Here is an 18,141-nt window from a genome sequence, read left to right on the forward strand (position 1 = left end):
AGCACCATTTTTCCACAGCCTTTTTTTTCACAGAAAACCCACGCTTTCTGAGTGAGTCTTTTATAGTTTCCTTTTCAAGTGGCAGTTTATTTCAGAAAAACAAAGCCGCTGTTTTCATCAGTTCCCGTGCACTTGGGGAGCCTGGTCTCTTGCCGGCAGCAGAGATGGAAGGAGATTTCCATCCCCTGCCCTTCCCCAGGCCGTCACGCGCTGCGCCCCGCGAAATGGAGGCCGGGGCAAGGCCGCGGGCCCAGCAGCCCTCCCGCCGGCCCGGCTTCCTCTTTCCCCCTCCCGGCAGGCGCCCTGGCCGCAGCCCCACTTTCCACACCACGGCCTCACGTCAGCGTGGGCCCGTCCCCACGCACTTGAAGGAGCATCCCCTCGTTTTGGAAATAACGCTAATCTGAAAAGGTTTTTTAAATCTATCCAGTTTAGCTTTTTTTTTGCATTAGAGAAAGGGGCTGGATTGTTACAAGAAGTTGCTGTCTGGCAACGTGTCTGCTGCTTCCTGCTCCGTCCAGAAATACCACCAGCACTTCTCCTGTGGGATTTCGGCAGTTTCACTTCCAGTTCAGCCTGAAGCAAAAGCGCCGAAGCAGCAAGAACACAAAATAATGTTTGTTTTTTTGGGGGGGAAAAAAAAAAAAAAGCGATGTGTCACAAGTATTTCATAATTCTGAAAAGATTTACCAGCAGAGGCTAAGGCTGACCAAAAGAGGACAGGATCCTAACGCAGTTTGGTGTGAAGGGGCCCTGCAGGAACCTGTTGGTCACTGCTGGGCGCTGATGGCAGGGTCCAGATCCAGGAGGGTGCAGGGACTGGGGCGGGCTGGGGCACTGCTTGTGCTCCAGTACAAACCCTGCCACCTCTCATTAGAGCAGCAGCGCACCCAGCTGCCACCCAGACAGACCAAGCCCAGTGGTGCAGAGGACACGCATTGTGGCCGCGGGCTGCAGTGCTGCATGCAGGCTGCTGCCTGAGGGGGCCTGGGGCAGGAGCATCCCCCCAGGCCATGTGTAGACCTGCCTCTGGGCAGGGGGCAGGGTGGTGGCTTGACTTCACTCCCACCTGTGTTTTTTTACATCAAGCTTGACTGCTGTCAGCCTTTGCCATCCACATAACCTCCACATGTACACAAAGTCTTATTAAGAAAGGATTGGTCCGAGTGTTGACACATGTTTTGGGGGAGGGAAATCTTCTTTTAGCTGAACTCCTTCATCCACCTCCAGTGCCTTCTCTGCCCCAAAGAAAGGGCTGCTCTCATTCAGTTCTTTCACTGCAGTTAATTAGTAAGTCCGAGCCAGCCCGTCCTCGGGAGCTGGTGGTTCCCTTAATCTCCCCGTTGCTAGGGCATGCTGACATGCTCCACTGGTACCAGTTCCAGCGTGATGTGGGGGATTGTGGAAAGAAAGGGTAAAGGGCCGATCAAACAGAGTCCGATTAAAAAACTAAAAAAGGAAGAAGAAGACGCTCTTTTAGATGAGGCTGAGAAGTTCACAATGGGGGAAAGCAGAGGGCGAATGATAAGGCCTAAAGGAGCTCATTAAATTGAGGCAAGCTGAGCGGAGGTATCTTATTTCACTCCCTCTCTCCTGCCACCCCTGTGATGGTGAACTCTTTTATCAAAGGGGGGGAGGAGACACAGGATCTGCTCCTCACAAAATGTTTGATAGAAATAAAAGAATAATTGTTTTCCTGAGATTTTTTATTACTATTATTTTTGCAAATCAACCCTTTAAACATTTGGAAAGCAAGCTGGAGCCTCAGTGAAGGGTGCTGCTTGATGGAAATACAGGCTGCAGGTGAGAAAGTCCCGTAGCCCATTACCATTTCCTCTCTCAGCTCATCCAGTCTCCCAAGAAACAGCAAGGTAAAAAGTTAAGTAGGTCACATGGGCCTCCAGGAAGGCAGAGGTCAAACCTGAATGCAAATGTGCAATGTTTGCCTTGGAAGCAGTGTTTCCTACTTTATTTGATCTGCATCATCCTTTTCAAAATCAGAGCGAGCATATGAGTCAGAAAGGTTCGTGCACTTAAGCAAGGTGCTGCCTAGCAAAAGCTCACACAGTCCTTTTCTTAGGGCCTCTGGCAAATGTCTTTCTTATGACGGTGGCCAGCATTTGCTGCCTGAAGAACAGGGATCCCACCATAGCAGTTCCAGTGAGCGTGAATATCTTGAAGAACTAGAGAGCACAAGCAGCTGCAAGCTGATAGGGAAGCTTCTTAGAAGGTCTGTGTTTAGCAGAAGAAACCAGGGTAAAGCTTAATCCTTCGCTGGTAACCACGACAGTGGCAGAGTACAGTCATTGATAGTGCACTCTTTAATCTGAAAATCAGACAGATCGTGTATCAGAGCTGTGTTTTGAGAGTCTGTGTGAATGATGGGTTGCAAAACAGAAGGGAGTGCCTGTCCTGCACATCCTCTTGCTGATGGATTCAGGAGACGAACACTCACATTTCTGTGACACTTCTCTTGTGGGGACGTAAGGGGGTGGCACGACTGTGGTCCTGCCCACCACCAGTTCAGCTCCAGACACCAAGGAGGAGGCAGCAATGGCAAACAGCACATTTTCCCTGCTACACTCTGCCAGCCTTAGCTGGAAAAATTCTGCAGATTCTTACTGGTTTTACTTGATCCTTTCCTCCACAGGCTCCTTAAAGGAGGTTTGTTTGTTTGTTAAAATACAAACAAACAAAAACCAAACAAAACTTCTCTTAGTTCTTATTGAAAAGCAATCCATTATGGTAAATGGTTACGTTAACCTCTCTTGCCTGGAGGTCCTCCTCCCCACCTTAATACCCCCCTCCAGCCAAGAACTCCCATCTTGCTGTGCAGGTGAGGTGCATGGACTGCTGACTTCTGGAAGGAGGGATAAGGTTAGCTATTTCCAAAGATCAGGTCAGCCTTTAAATGTGCAAATACTTTTTTTATTAATCTCTCCTCCTAATTCTAGGAGTTTCCCCTCCCGTCTAGCTACAGGTGCACACAGGGACTTTTGCTGCATGGAAAGTGCTAGATTTTCCACATGGCAGCTCAGCTTGAGTACAGGTTTACTGTTTTAATCTCTTTCACGTATCAGGCCATCCTTCTGTAGGCATTGTTTTGCTAAGGGATTTCCTCTGAAGAGGGATCAGGTTTTTGGCATCTAACACATCCCCCACCCTTATTTCTCCTTCCTCAAGTCTTTCTATCATAGGTCAGGTCTGCACAACATGCCTCTGCCAGCAGGACTGTAACCAGAGCTATGATGGATGACACTTGCTGGGGTTGGGGGCATGTTGCAGTTGTCCCTTACTGTGTCTGAACAAGTCATGCTTGCTAACAGGCCGTTTTGCTAATATAATCTGAATCAGTAAATGTATTCCTCCCATAAACACGGCTTTAGATAGTGAGACATACTGGTAGGAAGACACTTGGTTTGCTAGGGACCTTTCATTAATGTTGGTCCTCATATATCCATGTGTGTAGGTGTCCAACGGGTAGCATCCTGCTTCTTCACTCACTCCACCCATGTTCACTCATTGGGAGTCTCATGCAGAGCAGGGAAATGCAAGTTCAGTGAGGCTTTGTTTACTCAATGTGACATATATTTGTAAAAAACAGATGGAAAGATAATCTGTTGTGTTCTACTGGCAGAAATCACATCCGTTACCCTGCACCACTATCTACGTTGTTTTTTTTTTTTTTTTTTTTTAATATATATACCCTATTTTGTAGCTGGTGTTAGTAGTGGCAGGACGTGGTGTTAATAGCTGCAGGACAGTGGAGAACTTGGCTGTTGTTTGGGTTGGTTAATGCCTGCCTGTCTTTGCCAGCATTGATACGTTGCTGCATCTTGCAACACCACCACTCTCCCTTCTTTCCAAAGGTATTTTTTTTTTCCAAAGGTACTTTTTATTCCATTTCCTTTTTTTTTTTTTTTTCCTAGTTTCTTGAGAAGTGGTCTCTGATGATTCCTTATAGAAACTGGAAATGTGTCTCTCATGCTCACTTGATTTTCAATGTTGATGCATAATTTGCCTCTGCACCAGTCTTTTTACACATGGCTCACATGCATGGACATTGGGAAGGATCAGGACAAGACAAAACGAAATCCAATGGCTGAAAGCTCACCAAATTCAGGCCCGAAGGCATATTAAGAATGTCTGGACAGGGGGACACTTTGCAATCATCATGATTTGCCCAGGCTGAGAAGGAGAGAGCTTTTTTCTACCATGGAAAATTGTCATACTAAGGCTGGATAACAAATAGAGGAGGCCCACAAAATCATTACGGTTTGCTCTTTCTAGTGTTAACCTCTAACAATCCATAAATAATGTGTAAGTTTCCACATACTGCAATTTATCAGCAGGGTATTTTATTATTTGCTTTATGATCTAGATCACTGCTTTGGTTTAACCAGCAGTTTGCAGCAGTGAACATGCCCCAGGCTAGGGCCTGGAAGGTGCCTGGGGTCCCAGGCTTAGCTAAAACACATGAAATGCTGTCCTCTCATCTGTGACAACTGGCTGACACTGCAAAACGTGCAGGAACCATAAAAACAAAAGAAGCAGAATGGGAAGGAAGGAGACTCATAGCTAGGCAAAAGGCCAGCTTTTTCTGCTTTTTCCTTTGAGCCTCCACTTCTGGATTCCCTGCTTGCATGTCCTTACTATCAACTGGTGTTTTAGCCGTTCATTTATGGGGAATTCTAACTAAAGGGAACCGAAGCAGTATCTGAAATTCACTTCCGCTTGGGCAATAGAAAGACTGTCTGAACGCCTTCCTCTTTTGGCTGCTCATGCTGCTCTTTTGAAAGAGCACCATTATAGTGTTATAACACTGCTGTATTTACAGTGCTGCTGTTACAGCTACAGCTTCCTCGAGCAGTGATCTTTTGCGTATCTTTACTGATGTGAAGAATATGTGATGATGGAAGGTAAGCTAGAGTTTCTGTGCTGGCAGGAGTTTGGCATGATTACATTGCTAGTGATTTGAGTTTTCCATATGTGTGAAAACAACAACAAAAAAATGTTCCTCACTCTGTCAGGAACTCAAGCTTGGAAGGCCAGCAGAGAAGAAAGCCAGCAATAAAGTGTACCCAAACGAGAAAAGATGTTTTTCTAACAAGCGGTTGAGATGAACTTGAATACTTCTGGCTGTAAACATTTCTAGCATTTGGGACTATTTAAAATTCACATATGGGTGAGAAGGTCCTGTGACTTGTGCCAGTCACTTCTGGTAAGGACAGAAGTTTAAATAAAAATTGACCAGCAGAGACTGAGTGCTTCTATGCAGAGCCTACCAGTTGGTAAGAGATGGCAATGAAGGTCGTGCTCCTGATCTTTCCTAGGCCAAGATAAACCAGTGGTGATTCCATTAAGGTCACGTACTCCGTAGTTAAAGGCATGTCATTTTGTGCTTTGGGCAAGTGCAAAGTTTTAGTGATGTGAAAAGAGTCTCGGAGAGAACAGCAATGAGCATAGGCTATCTTAAATCTGCGGAATTCGTAGGAAATGTAATAGCAGATAAATCACCATCTCTTTTTCAATTTCAGCCTCAAGGAAAAAAGCATTCAGAAGCTGGACTAGATGTTTGAGGACACAATCACAAAGGCCAGGCAGCAAAGTGAGATCCAATTAACAAGACACTTTAAAGCAACAAGTAGTTTTTCAGTACTTTAGCAGCGAGATGATGACCAGGCAACTGAAAACATGTTCTCCAGCGGAGAACAATCTATGGACAGGTCATGGCTAGAATGCCAGGGTGTTTCATACCTTTTTTTTTTTTTTTTGCTTTTGTTGTCACTTCAGATTAATATTGCCATCAATGTCAATGACAGAGGGGGTAAGATCACAAAACTAGAGCAGAGAACAGGTTAGAAGATCCTTCAGTGTGTTAGTGCTCAAGTCAGTTGGGCCAGATGAATTTCAGCCTAGGTTAATTGCACCAGCCAATTGTTTAACCTCAAAAGACCTAGGCATAACCTAGCCTAGCTTCTGGGATGTTACACAGCTCAAGAACACACTTGGAAGCCTGGAAAAGTGCAGACGTAGTTCCTGCCTTCAAAAGGAAAAAAAGGAGGAGCCAGGGACTGCAGATTGTTCAGTTTAACTTCAATTCCCGGAAAAATACTGGAACAAACAATCAAACTTTTGTAAGCACCTAAAACAAAACAAAGAAATGAATAATGGCCAACATAGATTTGTCAAAAACAAATTGTGTAAAATGGATCAAATTTCCTTTCATGACAGAGTAAAAAACTTTGTTGATAAGGGAGAAGCAATCGTTGTCCTATATTTTGACTGTGGTAAGGCTTTTGTCACAGGGTAACGTGATATTTCTAAACAAATTAAGGGAACCTGTGCTAAATGGGGCTGGTCTAGGATGATGCAATATTAACTGGAAAACCACACAGAGAGAATAGTTATTAATGACACTTTAAAACGGGAAAGGTGGGTCAGGAAGAGTCTTTTGGGAGTCTGTACCAGGTCAGTGTGATTAAGGTGATTATGAACAGCTTAGGCAATGGAATAGAGAATATCACATTCTTGTCTACCACAAACCTGGAAGGAGATGATGGATGTGCTGACATATAAAACTACAATTAAAAACTATTTAGGCAAATGGTCTTCAAAATAGGATTCATTTCAGTAAGGATGGTTGTAAGTTCCTGCATAGGGGCATTGCCAAGAATAATTAATTCTGTTTGTGTAGTGTGGTGAATATGCCCAAGTAGCCCAAGTAGCAACTCCACATAAAAAGTTTATGTGAGAGATGTTACAGGTCACAATTAAAATATGAGATAATTGCTAATGCAAAGAGCACAAATGCAGTAATATGCTGTGTAAATAGGCATGGACCCTACCACTAAGCCTTCTGCTCCGTTCTCCATGAGGCCACAGTTGGATTACGGGTGCTGTGCTCAAGATAGGGTCCAGAGGATGGCAATGGGACTAATCAGAGTTCCTGAAATCCAGACCTAGGAAGGAAGAATGAGCAAACTGACTTTCTTTAGTCTAGGGAAGACTGAGGGAGGTTGGGTTACTGTTGTCAGGTAGGTGAAAGATGGCTGGGAAAAGGGGAGTAAATTGTTCTCCACATCCCTGATGGATAGGACAAGTAATGAACTTAAATTACAGAAATGGAGATTGAGGTTAGATGTTAGAAGAAAGAAAGCAGTAAGGATAATGACGCACAGGAGTACCAGAGGAGGCTGTGGACTCGCTATCCTGTGTTTAGGATGAGGTTAGACAAGCATTTGTCAAGAGTGACATAAGTATAATGATCCTGCCTAGGGACATGAGTCTGGACTAAATGATCTTCTGAGATCCCTTCCAGCCATATAAATCTCTGATTCTATCCTAACTGCTGAAGGAAGCCAGGATTACAAGTGCTCCACGTTTGTGGTTTGTGACGCTCACATTCGTGACTGGGAGCCAAGAACAGTCCTGCAGGAGCCATACGCACTGCTTGCTGGTGTGCAGGAAAATGGCAGGTAAAGTCACCAAAGACTAAGAGACATCCTTGGATTAAGAGAGTATAGTGCTGTGTGGTTTATCTTGCATTTAAATGCCTCTGCTCCTAACCATAGTGATGGTGCATGACGCTAGCCTTGAAAGCGTTGGTCGGTGTAAAACAGCCCGTTGTGCTTGTTTGCTAATCGCAGCCAGGCAGAACTGGCCTCCCTGAACTACAGCATTCAGGACTGCTTGCTTCCATCTCGGTGGGAACCAGGGGCCAGTTCAGCCTGCAGCCCTGGCACTAGTGACGTGGGCTGGCACTGGCAGCACTAAAGCTGCCACAGGCTCCATCAGACGCTGGGTAAGAGAAATGCGAGCGATTGTTTTCTGTCTGGAGTCCCCACAGGCCATTAGGGACAGAGCTTACTAGAGATTATTTTCTGCAAGCACTTAGAGGAGTTTGCATTTCTCTAGCAATTCAAAGGATGATAAGTGGAAAAGGGCACAAGAAAACAGAAATACTTTTTTTTTTTTTCCCCCTCAGTTTCTAAAGACAGCTTTTACAAACATCAGTATATAAATAGAAAAAAAAAAGGACCCATTTTAAAGAGGTGGCTAACCCAGTGTCCCTTGAAAAAAATAGCAGAGAGCAAACACTGAAGTCCTTTAACTCTGTGTCATAATTTATAGCAGGTTTGCAATTGTGAAATCTCTCAGCGGCGTGGGACAGATGTTATGGTGAGGAAAATAAAACAAACAGGCAACGGGATGGGAAATGCAGAGAAGATGAAATGACACCGTGTTGTAATCCTTATGGGAAATCTCTATACAGCTTTCCAAAATTCTGTACTGGTGAGCAATTAGGAAACTAGACAAGCTATATAAACAGAGCCACTAGAGGTCTGTAACCATTCCCATGCAGTTTCCGCAGTGAGCATGAGTCTCAAGGGCAACTTTGGAGAGGGGAAAATTTCTGCCCACCATCTTCTAAATGATCCCTTTAATATTCTGTCCAGAGCTATTTGCGTAAGAAATGCACACAAGGGGAGGTTTTCCAGTGCTCACTCCTGTTCCTATGGCAGTAGATCAAAGGCAGTAACAATACAGAGTTAATTAATTCAGGAGAAGGAATTCCCACTTGCAGCGGTCTTAACCCAGCAGTGGAGGGAAGGTGTCAATCATAAGGGCAAAGGTGCCGAAACTGGCATGGATTTGTGGTTGTTTTTTTCCTTCACTAAGTAGTTAAGGAGGGGAGTTAAACAGTAAATGTCACCTGAGCTTTGGGAAAAGCTTCAGAAAAGGTTTTTATACATAATCAACAGTTTATAAGTGAGCATGAATGATCCAGCTGCCGTAAACCTGAACAAAAATAGGGTCTAGAGTCTTGTAAAAAGGAACCTCTCCGAGGGAAGTGCATTTTTCTGTCCATGTCAAGGTTGGAGACACATTGGTCTCAGCACTACTCAGGGCTTGCATCCCCCCATTGAAGACCAGCAGCATCCACAAAGGTGGCAAAACTGGCCAAAGGGAAAGCTGGGGAGGAGTTTATCTGCCCCTGCAGCCTTCCAGCTTCGTGTAAATCAGCAGAGCAGAGGGATCAAAATGGTTGGGAAGAACCAAAAGTTACTCAGTAGTACCCAGAGGAGTGTGGGCAAAACCGCGGTATGGAGATAACAACAGAATGGAAAGCAAAGGCCTTCGTGGAGGCAGAGCAAGGGGCTGGCCACCGGTGCACCTGGGATTTCTAGAATGCCTTAAAGCCAGTAGGAAAGAAAAGGGAGAAGTTTGTTGATTTTTCCTGAGCTAGAAATTACCCTGCTCGTAATCTGATGCATATCTAGAAGGAGAAATCTTAGAGGCAAATAGAGAATTTAATTGTGGAAAGAGTGACTACTTGCCTGTCAGAAATATATTGTCCCTGAGTGGGAATAGCACAGGAGAAAGGACCACACATGAAGCAAAATATTATGGGACTCTGTTGATTTTAAATGAATTCATTTCTTCAGTTAATGCCTTCAAAAAGGTATTTTTTTTCTCTCAAACTAAATGTCTAATATTTCTCTGATATCAGTGGCAAAGCTCCTGTTGGTTTCTCCTTAAACAACTGCAGAATATTAAAGCTGAAGTCAGTTTAAGAATCTATCCTCCTTTTCCCTTTATGGCCTTATTTTCCTTTTCAGATGGAGCTCTCCTAACTTGGCCTTTATTTATTTCTCAACATGGGGGAAGTGACCCACACGATCCTTCATGGGGTTTCTGCAAGCATGCTCCCAGCAGCCAGCATTGAGCAACCAGAGCTCTGCTGCAGCTGATTTTATAGAAGAGATGTTAAACCCTGTGGCCAAGACGTAGTTCGGCGTAATGGCAATGAAGACTTTTTTTCCCTTGGGCAAAACAGGGACACAGGGCTAATACCTGACTGTGGCAAGCTGATGATTTGTCTACCACTCTATGAAATAGGTGCTAATTACAAAAATCAGATAATCAGGATTTAGATCTGATGGCCTTTTCTGCTTGCAGGCATCTTAATTGTATTTGCAGAAATCCACTGCACAAACCGATTGAGAAGTTGTTTCCTACCTGCCTCATCTTTGAACTCCAGCATGTCACAAAACTTTCAGGCTTGGACACACCAGAAAGGATCTTTACATTACAATGTCTGACAGCCAACCTTGTGGGTTTTCACTGGAATCATGCGTGCACTTCCCAGCACTGCACGTGGCAAATGCTCTGACCTACACAGAGATCTCTGTGTGTCCATTCACTTAAACACATCAGCTGTGCCCACATTGGGGCTCATGCCAAGGCATGTGCGTGTGCGTGTGGTTTCTCATCATATAAGTTTTCACTGAATGAGGAACGTAAGGAAGAATGCACCTTTTTATTTGTAGGAAGGACCTGAACCATCATATTTTATATAGCTTTGGAAAAAGGAAGCACTGCCATTTGGAAGAAAGTTTAGGGGCTCTGAAGAGGACGGCCTCTTCATGCTGGCATAATTCAATTTCTCTATTTACTGGAAATTGCCCCATTAAACTGCTTGAAGCGTGGCCAAGGACAGGCTATATAAGGCCTAACTGTACTCCCTTATGAAACTTGGTAGCAAAACCCTTGACACCTTCAGCCTTGTATTTTGGATTTATCATGTATCATACATCGCTGTGTTTCCTTGGGATTTACAGTTATGGTGTTTTGCAAGAGTTCAGCCCGTTTGCCAACGCATTGCAGGAGCTGTCTCATACTGGGCTATGGGAAGAGCCATACTGGGTCAGCCTCAAGAACTGGTCAGTCTGGTGTTCCATAAAGCACTTTCTTGGGCTGCAGTGCTGAGAGATGGCTTGTCAAAGGCCCAGCTCGTACTAGAGCCAGTGTGCGTGAGAGAGCAGCATAAAAGTCACGATCAGGTGGGACCCACATGCTGTACGAGCAGAAGGAATGGGGTAAGTCTCAGCCCCAAGATGCTTGCTGGTGACATTGCTTCCAAGACAGGAGATCTTAAAATTAATGGTTTTAAAAGTACTGGTTTGGGTATGTTACTTCTAGCAGGTACTTCTGGCACCAATGCCCTTCATCACTGCACTTCAGCTGTTATTGGAGTTTGCCACTACAGTTCTATGGAAGAGTCTGTGGGCTATTTGCTTCATAGCTGGAGTTTAGAGACAAAATCTGTACTGAAACCTGGGCTTTAAAGGTTTTGCTTGTTATTAAGAAAGCAAGCTGCAGCCTGCCTCCCCACTTCCCCCTCCCCCTGGCGCCCCTTTTTGAGGGTGACTAAAGTACCAAAAATATGACACACGCACACTGACTTTTAACTGGCTTCATAAAAACATACCTACAATTGCATAGCTTTTATGTTAGTGTCACATGTGAAAAGAATGTGCGAAGCCTAGGAAAGTATGCATAGCCTCATACTAGTTCTGTGTCTAATGATACTCAGATATGGGGCTGGCACATAACACTGCAGTGCACAAGCTTCTGACTTTCTGAGCCAGCCTTGAAAAAGAAGGCTGAAGAGCATTTGCCTTCTGTGTGCCATTTGTCTTGTCAGCAGTGTGCTAAAAACAAACCTCTGTAAGCTCACAGTGACGGCTGGAATTGGCCCGGTCCCTGCGCGAGTGAGATTAAGGCAACCTACTTTCTGTGGTCCCTGATAAGGTGGAACTGTTTGTTATGGATGGCGCTGATTTTTCTCAGGGGCATCATCGTGAAGGGCAGGCTGGGACCTACACTGTGAACTTCCGTAACTTAAAGCATCTGACATTCTTCTGTTTTGTCTTAAATTTGAGTTTTTTTTTTTGCGGGGCAGAGAAAAGTCCTGATTATTTTATTTTTAGTACCTAAGTGCAATGTTCTAGGAAGTATTTTTACCTGTAAGATAGTGACCAATGCCCTCAGGTAGAACTTCAACTTACGATATTTTTTCTTGAAATCAGTGCTTTTTGTTTACCCTTACTATCCTCTTTTGCAACCCCAGACAATGAGGGGTGGTATGTTCCTGAAGGCTGTTCTAAAATAACCACCCAACAGTAGAGCCAACTCCTTACCTCAGCTTCAGTAATGAATCCCTTTGAACAACTAGTGCGACGCAGTAGGTATTTACGTGAGCAATGCTCAGCCACGTGTCTGTGCACCAGATACTGGGCTGGTTGCAAAGCGGGCAAGCCTCCAAAGCTGGAATAGCATTCCTGATACAACTTCCCCATGTCTGACTCAAGGAGCTATTACAAGAGGTGGCAGCTGGGTGCCCGAACACAGCCTTTCCTCCCTCCTTCCCCTCGCCGTGCTCGTACTATCTCTCACGACAAGGGAATCACTAGCGAAGTGTTCTGTGAATTCCCATTTCCTGTCAGATTGTCCTGCGGCTTGCACAGAAAGGCACAGAAATAAGTGGCTACGTAGCAAAAGCATATTCTGTTGCTCGGATATTTTTTGTCGCAAGGCTGATGAGACAATCTGAATCATACTGTTCCCTCCCACGCAGAAATCCCCTTCTGTTATAGTTATGCCTTGCATACCTAATAGTTTAGTAATCAGCATAAAGCAACTTCTCTGCAAAGCTGGGAAAAGCCATGTATCCCAGGTGGCAGAGAGTGGCCAGATGCCACCCTCTTCAGTTTTGGCCCACACTGACACCTCAGATATTGACACCACGATAGTCATGATAAAAAGTGCCAGTGGAAAATGATTTGATGCAAAAAATGCAGTTATGTCTCCCTCAGACAGGCAACAATAACTGGAACAGCCTGGTAATATTTTGGTTACCCCGCACGCTTTCACACAAGTCTTGCTGGGCAGTGGAACCGGTGTAAAAGGGCCTGCGGGCTCGTTCAGATCCAAGTGCTGCTCTTTGTGGGCTCACCTGATCGGAGGTGGCAGCAAAGGGGAACAAGCTCCAACTCCAGCTTGCAACCAGCTCTGGGCAGCCCTGCTGGGAAGGGGTCGGACCAGAGGGGCTCCACAGGGCCCTGCCAGCCTCAGCCACTCGGTGCTTCTCTGGTTTCCAAACAGATTCTTGAAGGCAGGTGAGGAAGTGACATTGGTGTGGCCGCAGGCTCAGACGCTGACCACAAACACATCCAGATGATCCGAGCTTTGGGGTTTCATTTTTGGTGGGCTGGATGGGGCACTGGCTTCTCGGGAAGTCCTCTCTGGACAGGTAAGCCAAGAATTTGCTCAGTGCTGCTTGGAGAAGAATGTCACCAGCTGCCGTACCACCCTGTATCCTCATCCTTAGCCAGCTCCCGGCCCAGCACCTCCTCATCCCGTGGCACAAGCACCCATCAGGCACCGTCTGCCCCGGTGCCCGCCGCCTCGCAGCAGCGGCCGCCAGCCATTCACACGGTTTATTTTGGAGGCCCGTGCTAATCCCCTCCGCCCTTGCGCCCCTCGGTTTACAGTATTGCAGCCGCTTCCAGCCCGCGATAGCGGGGTGGCCTCCGGGTGACCCTGGATTAGTGTAAATATTTTGCTTTCTCTGGAAGGAAATGTGACATACATTTGGGATGGAAGTTATCCAGAGACTGCGGCCCTGGGAGCCAAACCGCCGGGAAGCCCCCGCCGCGGTGGTCTGGAGGTACCGCGCTGTCAAACGCGTCGGGCCTGCCCCTGCCTTGCCCCAGCGGGGATCAAACTCATTTAGAGAGCGAGAGCCACTGTTTTTGTGTCCTGTGTGCCCACCCAGCAGCCAGGAGTACGGCCTGGCATGGCACAGCATGGCATGGCACGACACCTCCTGCCCTGCCATACCACATCCCGGGAAGGCTGAGCACCAGCACAGAAGCGTGACACAAACGAGGGGGGTGAGAATGGGGGTGTACACAGATGCTTTCCAAACTCCTGTGCGAGTTAGGAACAAAGCTGCCACCAGAAAAAACTTGCTACGATATTACTTTTTTATTTTAAACCACCCTATCGATGCAAGAAGTTGCTGATAAGGTGTCTGTCCCTGCCTCCTGTGCATTGCACCGCAGACAGGGCATTGTAAATCCTGGGTGGATTTTGAAAACTGGCTCCCAGCTCAGTGCTATTTGCTGCTGCTGACACTTGTGCTCATCTGCCTTGGTCTCTCTGGCTGTAACATGTGCTTAAAAAAGAATAATAGTACAGTGCTTCAAGGCATACTATACGAAGTAGCTGGTGTCACATTTTACATCTGATAAATATTAATTAACGGTATTTCAGGCTACAAAAGGCGCTGGGATCTCATGCATCAGCTGGAGAGAAATGTATCTCCCAGATTTAGCCATAATCTAGCTGAATTATGCATTTGATTTGGCATGGCTGATTACCCCGGAGAGGTGTCTGCTTGTTCAGCATTCCTCCGTCGCGTACGGAGGTGCCGACTTCCCGCGGTAAAGCCCAGCAGCCAGCCCGGGGACTCACGGAGCCAGATCATCCAGAACGGGCAAGCTGCATCAGGTAGAAGGTTTGCTTTTGATAAGTATCCAGAAATTAAGGCACCAACTTGTTGAGGTTTTAGGCCATGCCTAGGCCCCATCCTGATAATCCACTGTTAGCTTAATTATCAACCTTTGTTTCTCCAGACAGTCAAATTTGTTACGGAGCAAATGCATGTGTGTTGGATTCGCTTGTGAAAGCCTCAACAGGAGATAATTTAAAATCAAATTACCGTGACACAGTCTGCCATTAAACCTGAAAAAGAAGGTACCCTTTCACAGGACAATTCCCTTCGTGCGCTAAAATAAAAGCTGAGCAAACTGCAGCGTAACGCTCAGACAGCCTGCAGAGCCGTAGGGATGCACATTGACTTTTTAGGAAGATACGCGGCGAACGCTAAACAAACCATGACGTTCCCAGTGCTGCTGCCCAGAACCAGCGCCCTGCTCTTCCTTACGTGCAGGGACGTCTAAACAGCTCTTGCAGCAGCCGCTGACACTACAATACTGAATCCTGCTCTGAAGAACTTAGGAGTGAGTCACCGAGATGGGAATTAACCCGTTACTTAGCATACACACACTGCTGAGCTGAGATGCAGGGCAGAGGGGAGGCAATGAAATCCCAGCTTCCAGAAATTTTCATCGTGTGAAACTGTCTTGTTTTGTTTTGTTTTGTTTTGTTACTGTTATCCTCTCAATCTACCCTAGTTATTGCACGTGTAGGGACTACTCGCCATCCCTATTCAATATGCAGAGCAGCACTACCATGCTGAGCAAGGCTCTGGGAAACATACCTATGGGAGGCTGGGCCTTAGCATGGTCAGGCTAGTCTCACGTGTGCATATTCAGACAGGGCTGGAAGTGACACTGAGGTCTTGCTTTGGTACTCAGGTTGACCTCATATCCAATACCAGCAGCTCTTTTTGATCTGATTTTCCTTTGACATTGTTGTATGCTTCCCCCCGTCATGCATTCATTCCATTTTAATGCTGTTGGTCTGGATTTGGGAGAAGGCTAAAGTGCCAGCCAGCCAAAAGACCAGCCAGAAGAGTGATGATTTTGGCCATCTCAGAGACCAGCTGTAGGAGATGCGATTTTATCTGACAAAAAAGGTGCTGAGAGTATTTTAATTATGCAGGGGGGTGGGTTTGGCAAAAACAGAGAGCTCTGGCTTCAAGTAGAAACAGCTAATTTAGCCGAGTGCCAAAACTTGTGCCAGCTCTAGGTAAACTTTGCTGCTCTTCTTGCAGTGCTCATCCAGTCCTGTTCCAGCCAGCAACAGGAACTGCCGCCGGGTGCACCTCATAAATACAAATAGGCCAGGAGAGACTCGTGTGAATGTTTCCTATGCGTTCGCTTCTCGCAAGGACGTGTCTCACACCTGGAGCCCAGCTCTGCCGTGCCAGATCAAAAAGTGGGCATGGTGTTTGCACTGTCCTGAAGGGGAGAGGACGCAGCCCTCAGCCAACAGAAGTGCCCATGCCAGGGTTTGACGAGTACAGCTGTGGGCAGGAGGGTGGGTGCTCTGCGAATTGTGGCTCTGGATGAGGCTTTTGGTGCTCGAAGCCGTGTCTACGTGAATATCTGTGATGAAGCACATACTTAACTTTCTAAGCACAAAGCTCTCACATACTAAGATTTATATTTAAAAGAGAGAAGAAAGAGAAATATAAATTTGTGGCATGTGTTTCTGAGCTAGGAAACATGAAAAGCCATTCGCAGCAACCACTTCTGCTGAGAGGCACTTGGGATGGCTCTTGCCTTTCAATCTCTCTATCAACAGATGAGATGCTCGAAGATTGCGCCTATCCTGAAACCCTCATTTTCTTTTGCAGAGTAATAAGCAAATAGGTTTGAGCCTGTTGCCTGCAGGGAAATGGTTTTGTAATGGAAGGAGCACCCTGCACTAAATCAACAAACAGAGAATGGCTGTGTTTGTTTTTCCGTGTACTGGAGGTGAAGGTTGCAACCACACTGGGGTTTCTTTCACATCCTCTCCACTTGACACGGGGCAGGGGACAGGCACAGATGCACATGGAGCTGTAGTGTACATGGAGGGAGCGTGTAACTGGAATTGCAAAGCCCTTGGGCTCTGCTTTTCCTCCACATGTGCTCTGTGCTGGTGGGGTGGGCGATGGGCCCCCAGGCACTCCTGGCACTGTCCCTGGGCTCTGTGAGCCAGCACAGGCTTCCCAGGGAGCCGCCTGGGTGCCCCACTGCTTGCTTCCAGCCCCCAGCTCCTGCCCGTGCAGTCACACAGCCGAGCATCAGGGAACGCAGCTGGACTGCAGCTGACCACCCGCTACAAAAGGGAAGCTGTCTCTGTTTTTTTAACCCAGCTCTGTTCCCCACTCCAGTTCACTCTGAGGGCACACCAGTGCTGGCACTGGGAGCGATTCTCACAGGTTTCTTGCAGCAGTGACAGCAGCTTATGCGGGTGACACCAGATTATGCTGGCGCGGGTGTTGGTGGCCCTCTGGCTTGGGCAAGGGATGGCCTGGAGGTGGGGCGGGATGCTGGCCCCGAGCCCTGCCTGCATGAGCAAGCAGGAGAGGAGAGCTGCAAGCGCAGCCAAGCTGATCAGCCAGCAGCAGTGATACTGGTGGGTGTCTTGTTTCATGCATTCACGTACTCATAGAAATGCGCTGTGATTAGCAAAGCTCGTTTCACATAAGGTAGGTATTTTGGCTTATTGGCTTTAAATACAGAGCTACCAGTATAATTTTTGTCCATGCCATGTACGCTTTGTTGTCACTGCTGAAGGAGTGTGCCTAGCACAGGCACAGACTTGGAGCTGATTTGGAAAAAGATGGTTATCTAGGCAGACAGAGGTTTGTTTTCCTCCCTTCAGTTGCATCACAAAGACAGTGCATTACTGGGAAGCATTTTGTACACTTAGTCAGTACACAGGGAGCATTTGCAAAATTCAGAACGGGAATAAGTTTATGGTTTAATCCTGTCTTACACAGACGTATTCGCCTTATCCATAGATTCCTAGCATTTGAACCTATAGATCAAAAACAGGCCTATGGCACGAAGGGATGCTTTAAGATATCCTACAGACAGCCCCCTCCATGGCTATACCTGATGCACAGTTGTGTGCCCATATGTGCTTGTGTTTTTCACATATACTTCCCATCGTTCCTCCTTGCTCCAAACAGATGTAAAGACTTGTGTGTGTGCATGTGTCTGTGTGTCAGAACAGGCACACCAGTGCATATACAAGTACTTGCAGACACTTGTAGGTATATATGTGCCCATGCAGCCCACGCTACTCGTCACGTTTACATCTGTCCGTATACATGCCTATCCTGCCATACAATCAACATATGCACGAGTTTGCTGTAAGAAGCCAATCCTTCCCCCTTCCCCACCCCCTCCCCGAATTGCCAAATGCTGAACCCCTCAGGCTAGCTGTTGTGGTTACCCTGATTCCCAGGTTTCTTCTGCAGTCGGCTTGTAAGTGGCACTACAAGTTTCCTAACAACTGGGATGAAGTTTTGTGTAAATCACCTTCTAGGCATTAGACTTTTCCCAGCAAAAGAGGGGGGCGGGTGTTTAGAGGAGGGAGAGCTGCTCCCTTTGATGTGGGGATTAGTTCACATGTCAGTGTTATCCCCCCCCTTTTTTTTTAATATGCTGTGATTTACAGAAGGGCGGCTATGAGAGATAGCCAAGGGGACACCCACGTGGGACTTGCTGACAGACACCACCTCCCAGAAGATACCTACAACTAAAGCAGCTGGCATCAACAGAAAGGCTGCAATTACAAAAATAAAATAAATAAATAAAAATAATAAAA

General features: G+C 46.4%; 1 protein-coding gene and 1 long non-coding RNA gene across 9 annotated transcripts in view; one reads left to right on the forward strand and one right to left on the reverse strand.

Annotated features, from left to right (window-relative positions):
* RAD51B (RAD51 paralog B) overlaps nt 1-18,141 on the reverse strand; it is a 465,395-nt gene that overhangs the window by 15,688 nt on the left and 431,566 nt on the right. The window lies entirely within an intron of this gene.
* LOC137857550 (uncharacterized) overlaps nt 4,802-18,141 on the forward strand; it is a 30,062-nt gene continuing 16,722 nt past the window's right edge. The window contains exon 1 of one of the 2 annotated variants that reach the window (XR_011097134.1): nt 4,802-4,919. This is a non-coding gene — a long non-coding RNA (uncharacterized lncRNA). Of the gene's footprint in view, nt 4,920-10,007; nt 10,884-18,141 lie in introns of those variants that run through there. The other variant, XR_011097132.1, reaches the window with a different exon arrangement.

Source organism: Anas acuta, chromosome 5 (assembly GCF_963932015.1).
Source record: "Anas acuta chromosome 5, bAnaAcu1.1, whole genome shotgun sequence".
NCBI lineage: Eukaryota > Metazoa > Chordata > Aves > Anseriformes > Anatidae > Anas > Anas acuta.